The 10,369-nt window shown below is 43.2% G+C and overlaps 1 pseudogene; it reads right to left on the bottom strand.

The window, feature by feature from the left end:
- Positions 1-2,028: 2,028 nt before the first annotated feature.
- Positions 2,029-5,024, bottom strand: LOC127346177 (disease resistance protein RPM1-like; annotated as a pseudogene).
- Positions 5,025-10,369: the final 5,345 nt, after the last annotated feature.

Here is a 10,369-nt window from a genome sequence, read left to right as displayed (position 1 = left end):
TCCGAACTGATGGTAAGGGCTAGGCAATTCACATATATATCTCAACACCCATCCTCACGTGTGACCGGAAGAAGAGAAGAGGAGGTCAACACGGGGAAAACAGAATAGCACACGTATAAATGATCGTATACGCGGCGGACATAGGAGTGGGTAAATATTGCGAGAACTGGGACTCGAGACACTGGGCTCTGATACCATGTTAAGCTCCATGCACTAGCCAACGCAACCAAAAGTCCGAAGAATATATATCTCAACAATATATATCTCAACAATCAGTACTTGGTTCGGTTCTGTATTAGCTCAGTTGTGTGAGTTTAGCTAAGGATATTTGGTGCTCTGTGTTTCTAATATTAAGAGGATGGAGAAGCGTTCATCTTAAACCACTTTCTGCAAGCAATTCGGGGCTAAACCATGCCAAGCTTTGCTATTTCATTAAAAAAATTGAACTGGGACTCAGACGGGCTCCAAACAGGTTTTTTTTTTCGAAAAGGGGGTGAACTCCGGCTTCTGCATCATGACGATGCACACGGCCCTTTATTAAAACTTAGTTCAATACACAATACGTTTACAAGCACACATCAACGAAGATCGATACAAGAATCAATCATCGAAAAAAAACCCAGCATACTAAGACTATAAATCAACATAGCCTCCTAGTATGACGCCAACCAGCCTGGCACAAGATATCCTGAGCAACCATCAGGAGCCGTATGCAGCCAGAAGCCATGGCATCCCGCTGCCCCTCCGGGGAAAGTAGAGCCCAGAGTTGGACCCAATGGGAGACCATATGAATAACCTGCAAAAAATTAAAAGAGGATTTTTTATTAAAGATTATATCATTTCTAATCCTCCAAATAGACCAACATAAAGCAGACACCCCAATCCGGATAAAAGCCTTAGATTGTCTATCTACTCCATTTAACCAATTACCAAACATATTAGTAATATTGGTTGGAGGTGGAAGATCATAAGTGAAAGTAACCGTACGCCATACGAGTTTAGCTAACGGACATTCAATAAACAGATGTTGAATAGTCTCCTGCTCCCCACAGAAGACACATTTTGTACATCCATTCCAATGACGTTTCGCTAAATTATCCTTAGTTAATAACACTTTATTACTCATGAACCACATAAAAATCTTAATCTTTAGCGGTATTTTCACCTTCCACAAATACTTTCTCAAGTAAGGAGTATGATCACACATAATATCTTCATACATCGACTTGACAGAAAAGAGCCCATTAGCTGTCAACTTCCAAACAAAACGATCGTCCTCATCGTTCAAATTAACCATCATTAATCTTCTACATAATTGTACCCACGAGGTCCACTTATTATCATTTAGTAACCTCCGAAAAGTAATATGCAAAGGTGATTGGGCAAGCACATGTGCAACAGTAACATTCTTATGATGTACAATATTATACAAGGACGGGTATTGCTAGGCCAAAGAGGTATTTCCTAACCAGACATCTTCCCAAAAGCGGATGGACCTACCATTGCCAACTTTGAAAGAGCCCCTAGAAAAAAACTCCTGTTTGACCACCATCAATCCTTTCCAAAAGGGGGAATCAGTAGGCTTAGCCTCTACCTCTGATAACGTCTTATGTGTTAGATATTTGTTATGTAGCAACTCTTGCCACACCCCGTCCTCATTTAAAAGTTTGAAAAGCCATTTACTCAATAAATATTTATTCTTGATTTCGAGTACCTCAATACCTAACCCTCCTTGATCTTTGGGTCTACATACAATATTCCATTTTGTAAGCCGGTATTTCTTTTTTGTTTTCGTCAGACTGCCAAAAGAATCGAGATCTATAGAAGTCTAAACGTTTCCTTACCCCAACAGGTATTTGTAGGAAAGACAACATAAACATTGGTAGTAATGCAGTGCGCTAGCTAGAAACATAGAGAAGGGATAATAAATGATTTGGTAGCAATTGGCGTGTACATGGCTTGAACCAAACAAGCAGTGATAGCTTTTATATATGTAAGGAAACTAACTCACTCATTCCATTTCCTGATGGCAAGAAATGCCAATGTTTCAGGATTATTTGTATTCAGAAAGAACAAACATTAATTCATGAAAAGATGTAGTAGTTGACAAAACAAAAGAGTTACTATCACAGTACCATAACCATAAGGCTTATTACAAATAGCTCAAAGCATGCACACCAACAGTATGTAAAATACAAGGGGCTGTAGACTGCCGCCCGAAGGCTAGATACGGAGCTCTGGAACATGCTTCATCCTGTAGTGCATCTGGTTCTGAATCCACTGAGCCATGAAGTCCCTGTGCAGATGCAGCATCCAGAGCTTCTTCAAGGATCTAAGGGATTCAATGCCTTGAGGGACAATACTCATCCCCTGGAGTGACACGATGTAGATCCCGTCAATGCATGGAATGGCACGCTTTTCAATCACCAATTGCTGGACATTAGGCATGTTCTTTAAGACGAGGGTCTTGAGCTGTGGAAAGCAGTCTGCAGAAAGAACCAATATGCCAGCACTGCTCACCCGGTTAAGGCTGAGATAAGTGAGATCTGGCACATGAGATGCTAGCTGCTGCAGCGGGTCTTCTTTCCCAAGATCACACCAACTTAGAGCCAGATACCTGAGATACTTCCCATGGCCCTGAAATATCGGGCACTTGAGTGTCCCATCGGCCCAGCCACCTCGGATGATTAGCCTGTGGAGCATCTTGGAAACCGGCTTGAGGGCTTGGAAGCTAAATATCTCCTTCTCATCAGATGCAGAAAGGAGTAAGCTCGAGAGGAGGGGCATACTGGACAGGGCATCGAAAAGGTCTTTACAGTTGGATGCATTGATGTTGTCAATCCAGACGGTCTGCAGCTTACTCATCTTCTTCAGCTGCAGGGACAGGTCTTTGCTGGCATGAGCGGTCTCAAGAGTCTGCAGCTCTTGCAAGTTGGAGATCATTTCAGGTGCTTCCACTCCTATGAAGTAGCGGAACTCCGTCTGCTTCTCGTCAGCAAACCTGTCAGCCAAGAGATGACGTAGCTTGTCGACCTTGACAATTCCTGGTGGAAGATGCTCTACTCTCGTCTGCTTGATGTCTAGTGTCTGAAGGTTAGAGAGCTTCTCGACGGTATCTGGCAGTGACTGAACATTGGTGCGCCTTAAGCCGATGTAGCGTAGATTGAAGAGATTCCCGATGGACGCCGGCACTTGGTTGATGGCAGAGTCTTGGAGCTCGAGAACGGTGAGGTAGCTGGATCCGGACAGAAGCGAGGAAATCATGTTGGCGGAGGAGGAAGCCGCGCTGAGTGAGATGACAGTCCGGAGCCGTGGGAATTCCACTCCTGCAGCAGCCGTGTTACCGTCTGTCCAACAACCAGATGTTGAGAACCGGCGGACCTCTCTATCCATGCGCATCATTTCGCCCTGGTCATTAGCGGAGCCGAACCTCTCCTCTTTAGCGACGGCAAGAGCCAGGTCGCGGACGATATCATGCATCTTGCAGGTGCTGACCCTGTTGAGCTCATCCCTCTCCACAACCTCCAGCATGTTGCGGCCGATGAGCTCCATGAGATTCCACTCGGCAACTTCCTCGGGCGTGCTCCTGTCTTTCTGGGTTGCGAACCCTTCGGCAACCCACATCCGCACCAGGCTCTCCCGAGGCATGGCATAGTCTTCAGGGAACATGCTGCAGTACAGGAAGCAGTTCCTCAGGTCACCTGGCAAGTCATGGTAGCTTAGGTTAAGTATAGCCTGCACATGGTCGTTGTCACGCAGCTCGCTTTGGAGACGATTGAACATCTGGTTCCAGGCTTGACCCGTCAGTAGCTTCGTGGACATTAGGCTGCCTGAAGATACAATGGCTAATGGCAGGCCATGGCACCTCTCAACAACGGCGACGGCCACAGTCTGGAGCTCTGGAGGGCAGTTGCGATAAGGGATGTTGTGGAAAGCCCTAGAGCAGAACAGCTTGAATGACTCGGCTCTGCCCAGTGGCTGGAGTAGCAGGCGACGTCTCAGGGGAGCGAGAGACGCAACGTCTTGCTTGCGTGTTGTGATGATAACACGACTTCCTTGGACACCTTGGAATGCACTGCACATCTGAGTGTATGCTTTTTTGTCCCACACATCATCAAGCACCACCAGGCATCTCCTGTCTTGGAGTGTCTTCTTTATTGCCTCTGTTAACTCATATACATTTTCTTTGCCACCTGTTACCACAGGCGGCAGCGACGACAACTTCTCTGTGTGCCGCCGTATCTCGGAGAGCAACCTCCCCAACAGATCAACCACATCATATGCCTGTGACACCACAATCCAAGCATGTGCATCAGGGAACTTGGCTTTCTCCCGATCATACACATTTTTCACAAGGGTTGTTTTCCCCAAGCCTCCCATACCAGAAACTGTGATCACGGTGCTTTCTTCCTCATCGGTGGCCAGCCATTCAGTCAGCTTTCTCCTGTTCTCCTCAATTCCCACAAGTTCCTCATCACTAACAAGCTCTGAAAAGCAGCTTCCAGACCACCTACGATCAAGTTCTGCATGCTCATTTTTGGAGAGGTGGATTGTGCCACTCCATTCTCTCTGCAGTTCTTTGACGTGCCGGATCTCCTCCTCGATCTCTACCACCTCATCAGCAATCTTACTGAAAACCTTTACATGGGGTGAAACTCTCACGGCATAACGATTGAGGAAGCCTTCTTCCTTGAGCTTGATGGCCTCATACGAATACTTGTCAATTACATCCTCCACATGGTAGGCCAGCTTCCTCACATGTGCAATCCAAGTCTTGATCACATTGTTGCTCAGATGTGTGGTACCTACATCTTGAATTGCAGCATTCATCGTCATCAGCTCTTTCTCAATTCTTTTCACCTTTAACGGCAGTTCCTTTAGATTATCAACCTTCCTTGACAACTTTTCCATGACAGATGAGACTGCTTCATTTAAACTCACTGTCCCAATCTTTGACACCGCGAGGAGTATAGCCTCTGCCATTTGCTGCTGGAACACAACACCGAACAAGTTATATAATGCATCAACTAACTCAATTTTGGTGAAACTATCATTAATTTATACAACATAAGGAAGATTTTATTTATAGAAGGATGTTTAAAAAAGAGACATGAACATGTATTGTTTCTTAATATTTAAATTTTACTACATATGGGTGGAACCTATTTTTTGACGGTCTTATAACCTGTTTCTAGGCTCTGGTCATCACAGACCATCACTGATACACACACCAATGATGAATTAGTACTTATGCGTAGAGACTCAAACCCACATGGCTCCCCTCCCACAAATAGAGGGTGGGTCACTTTATCGAAAAGATGCATACAACCATCTTACAGCATGATTGTAATCCCTTTTTTTTGATTAATGAAAGCTCTTAATTCGCAAAAAAAAAGTGGTGCAAGGTGATGTTCTCATCCTACGCACGCAGTACCTTAGATGGCTCGTAGATCTGAACATTTCACACATACAACTAGGGAGAATGGACTTGTAGTACTTAAATTCTAATCTGTACACGGTTCCATTCTAACAATACAAAGTATTGATGAACTTATCCTTAGATTGACAATAGTGGAGAGTAACTTAGAGTACTAACATGTATACTCTCCTGTTTTTAAATAAGTGAACGTTTAGCCCCAAACTTTGTCCATTAAAAGGGTATTTGTATCTTTTTAATGCACTTTAAAGTAGCAAAAATTGCTTCTCTCTTATCGCATGAAAATCAAATCCAATAATATATAGCGCATGTTATCTTAATTTTCTGCACGTGCTTAACTCATTGAAGGTAAAAGAATTAAAGAGGAAAAAGATATTGATTTTGCATCTTTGCAATGCAATTTTCTCCCACTTGATAATCTGTGTTGGAAAATCCACGCGTCCACTTACTTGAGCATGCATGGAGTATGTTGCTAGTTTATTTACTACCAAAGTGATTATTAAATTATACTATGTGATTTAATGCATTGTGTTATTTATTATGTTTTATAGTCATCTTATCTCACCCTCTTTCTACATATATTTTTAAAGTATGTGATGTCACTATATATATACTATGAGTAGTTTTAAGGGCCATGATTTCATAAAAGAAGAAAACACTTACAATATAAGCCACTCCTACATAAACTCCCATGTGTCGAGCTGAACAAGCTAATCTTCCAAAGCAACGAAACAGAAACACAAATTCGCAAAAACCCGAGACACAACTCTAGCTAGATATTAGAAGGGAGGAGAACGAGGAGGAAAAGCAAACCTGTTAGAGACGGAGTGCACGCGCTTGAGAGGGAGGAGGATCCGTTGCCGTTGTATATATCACGATCAATATACATATACATATATATACGCCCAACACTGGACCATTTCTCTCGGGCATCCACGACCTCGCCTTCGTCTTTGTTTTAGCTAGCTTCGGTGACTTCTACCGCCAATCATGCATCACCCATGTGTGTGACTGACTGACACGCATTTATTGGGCTAACAACTATTGACATTTAATTAATGTGTAACTAACACTTCAATCTTGTGCAACTACTAGTATGACCTGCTACACGTCTTCAGTTGCCTCTAATTAACTTTCCGGCCTAGATTTTCCATGCCAACTCATGAAGAAATACTTTGTGTACACATCAAGACTTTGATTCGGGGTCTATTTATATAAGTATTATCTCCATGGTAGGAAAGACTATGTACAAATCTAGTCTTCGCGACTGTCTATATACATATATTACCTCCTTCTATATAATATTTTACCTTATATCCGTTATGCAAATGTTGCGAATATTTTCTCCGATTGCAGTCAGCCAAAACTGCTCGTGTACTTATTTTATCCTTTTTTTTCTTTTTCTTTTGCTATTCTGATTGATGCCTATGATTCCCGTGTACGTATCATCCCCTGTTAGCTATTCTGACTGATGCCTAGGATTTCAAAACTGCACCGTGTACTTATTTTCCCCTGCTTTCTTTTTGCTATTTTGGTTGATGCCTATGATTCAAAAATTGCACTGAAATAGATATTTTTCGAAATGGAATCATCGCTCCAGCCTCTGCATCCAAAGGATGCACACAACTTTTGTTATTAGATTATTCACAAAAATCTTATAAGGAAAATACAAAGATCAGCTCGAAACCACCATCGGAGCGATAACTCGCTAAACCTACAAAAAACGACGAAGACGGTGATCAAGAAACATGGCCAGTACCATCACACCAACGCACATCATCTAAAAACCGAGTGTCTGCCCAAGTAGCCCATTAGCGGGTGAGAAGCACAACCAGTCTAGTAGAACCACAACGCACACCATTGTATATGCAGCAGAATCGACACCATCGTCTTGTGTGAATCCATCTCCAAGAGTGATCAACGCATTAACCTTGCCAGGCCTTCCATCGACGCCACCACGACACCAGATGACACCACCATCCTGCACGCATTCATCACACTGCTTTCGTCTCCGAGACAACGCTGCACCATGCCGTGGAGTCTCGACGACGCCAACGCAGTAAAAGCACACCGCTCCACCTCAGCACCACTACCATTCGTTGTCTGTTCCAAAAATGATGCCCCCAACAGGTAGAACAGCGCCGCGTGCGGCTATCGTCTGATCCAGAGACCCGGGTCCGGGGTTCACCCACGGAGCAGCCCATGCGAGAAGAAACACAAACTGCAGAGACAATGCCTTCAACAAGGTATACGAATAGGCTCCGCCATGACGAAAGTCCAAGCCGACTTTCACCAGCAGCCATGCCTCGCCGCCGGGGACTAAATGAAGGACCACGAGACTCGCCAAACTAGCCGATCCCCTCCGGCGAAAGAGGAGACCACCACTAACATGGATTCCTCATACTGCGGGGCCACCCCAGGAGCACCGCCTGCCGTCGACGTAGAGTGCATGGCCCGACCAAGCCCATCTAGGCTCAGATCGGATCCTCCTGCCCTAGGCCACACCCGCCGCTGCCAAACCACCGAGGTCCCCATACCGCCTCCTCAACTGCAGTGGTCGTAGATGGCCAGAGCGGGCGCCGCCACTGTGCCTCCATGGCGATTGAGGATCTCCGCCGCTGCTGCCACACCAGACGGGCTTTGCCTGGTAACGCCTCTGGCGACGGCTGGAGGGGAAGCACCTAGGAGGGAGGGAGGGGGGGGGGGGGGGGGGGGGGGCAAGGACACCTCGGTGCGACGCGGGGTGCCGCCGCACAGGAGTGGTAGGGGGTTAGGTCGAGTTCATTTGAACCTCCTCTTCAAAATGTCTTACGATATAAATAGATTCAATTAAATAAATAATCACTCAGATTTTAACTTACATAGAGTGAGGCAAATTTGATATAGTTTTATTGTATTCGTCTCATGGGGATAGTTCTTATAATAGGATTATATATGTACATATACTTATTGGGATAGCTTTACATGCTATAAGGTTTTGAAATTCCAAATGTGTTTTTCTAGTTTTTGAAACCCAGATAATTTAATTGTATCAAAACCATTAGATGTAGTTTTTTTTTGTCGGACCGCTGATCCATTCGGCTTTTGAAACTACATGTTCTTCTTAAAAAATATTTTGAAACGATATACCACTTGTTTAGAATCTATAGACGCTGTGAAATTTTGGTACAACATCCATCTAAGGTATACCCACACTATAATTATTCATTATTTTTATTTTTCTAGTGAGACATGGTCTTATTTAGAGTTTCGCATAGGGATCCAGATTTTGCCGGCCGGCCCTGGTGCCTCTAAGACTAGTCATAGTGGGGAGTAACATAGAGTAGTAACATGGTGCATGTTGCTACCCTATGTTACTACCTCCATAGTGGATAGTTACTTATATGTGGTATCATGCATGTTATATTTATTAGATTGTAGACTCATCTTGTCTTGAGAAGTGTGATGTTATGGTAACATAGCTAGTTACCACCCCAATCTCTTTCTTCATTTATTATCATGCCACGTCACCAAAATGCATTGGAGTGTATGATGTTACTAGGTATGTTACTCCCACTATGAGCAGTCTAATTAACTTCCTAGTCTAGAACTCTAGAGGCACAACAAAATGGAGGGAATACTTTGTGTACCCATCAAGTCTTTGTGACTAAGTCTATATATATTACGTCCGTCGGTAGGGACAATTTCATTATGGATCAAGCCTTTGCGAATATGTCTAGTCATTTGCTTATGATTAGTTTAGTTAGGTAAATAAACAGTCAAACGTCAATATAGTTTAGTGCATAATAGCCTCGGATAGAGATGTCAATCTCTGCAGTGTGTGTACAATGGGGACGACTGGATCTAGCTGTGAGAAGACTTGGGGACTGATCGAGGTCGTGCTAATTAACAAGACTTGGGGACTGATCGAGGTCGTGAATTAAGAAGACTTGGGGACTGATCGAGGTCGTGCTAATTAAGTTCAGTAATCCATCTAAGGTACTCCCTCCGTCCCAGTTCGCAAGGCAAAGTTTTCAAATATCTTGGTCCAAGGTGAATTCTCATTGGCTCTAAATTTCCACGTAAAAACATTAACATCGGCGCTGCAATTAATTGGAAAATTAAAAAGAACTTTATTTTCTACCCTTTAATTGGTGGGATACGAAAGGAGGAGTCTTTTGCATGCAATAATGAATCAGTTACTGCCACATTAAATGCAAATGTGCCTAGGAGGTGAGGCATTTTGGGACAAATATTTTTTGGAACTTTGCCTTGCGAACTGGGACGGAGGGAGTACTAAGTATACTCTCATTGTGGGAGTAACACAACTAGTAATATAGAAGTACGTGCAGTGCAATGCTAACTAAGCATTTTCGTGACATGATATTTCACTAAATTAGAAGGGAGACTACCTCAATTTTTTTTTAGAAGAGAGACAATTGCGGTAACTAGCTATATTATCATAATATCATACTTCCCAAGATAAGATGAGTCTACAACCTAATCAATATGACCCACTATAAATGTGATAACATAAATTAGTAACATGTACATGTTATTACTATATGTTACTTCCCACTATGACTAGTCGACTCCTTGGGTTTAGCTAGCTGGCCATACTATAATGTTCTCGGTCAACTCCCAAAAAAATTAATTTAGCTCTAGACAGTTATACTCCCTCCATACCGGTTTATTAGGTTATCACGCTAAAGAAACTTTGACCATTAATTTGATATACCATTTTATAGCATGAATCTTATATTTTATTGACTAAATTAATAATTAATATTTTTTCTTATAGTGTGTAATACACTAATAAACGATTGTGCATGGAGTACCAGTCGCCTAATATCTAGCTAATTAATGTGGCATTGATAAGTGTATCCACAACCTGACGATCTGGGGATCACCAACCTGAAGTTTCCATTGGGTTTCGTGTCTCGAGAGGAACAC

The sequence above is a fragment of the Lolium perenne genome, chromosome 3 (assembly GCF_019359855.2).
Source record: "Lolium perenne isolate Kyuss_39 chromosome 3, Kyuss_2.0, whole genome shotgun sequence".
Classification (NCBI taxonomy): domain Eukaryota; kingdom Viridiplantae; phylum Streptophyta; class Magnoliopsida; order Poales; family Poaceae; genus Lolium; species Lolium perenne.
Note: the sequence above shows the minus strand (reverse complement) of the source record. Positions and strands in the feature narration are given on the sequence as shown.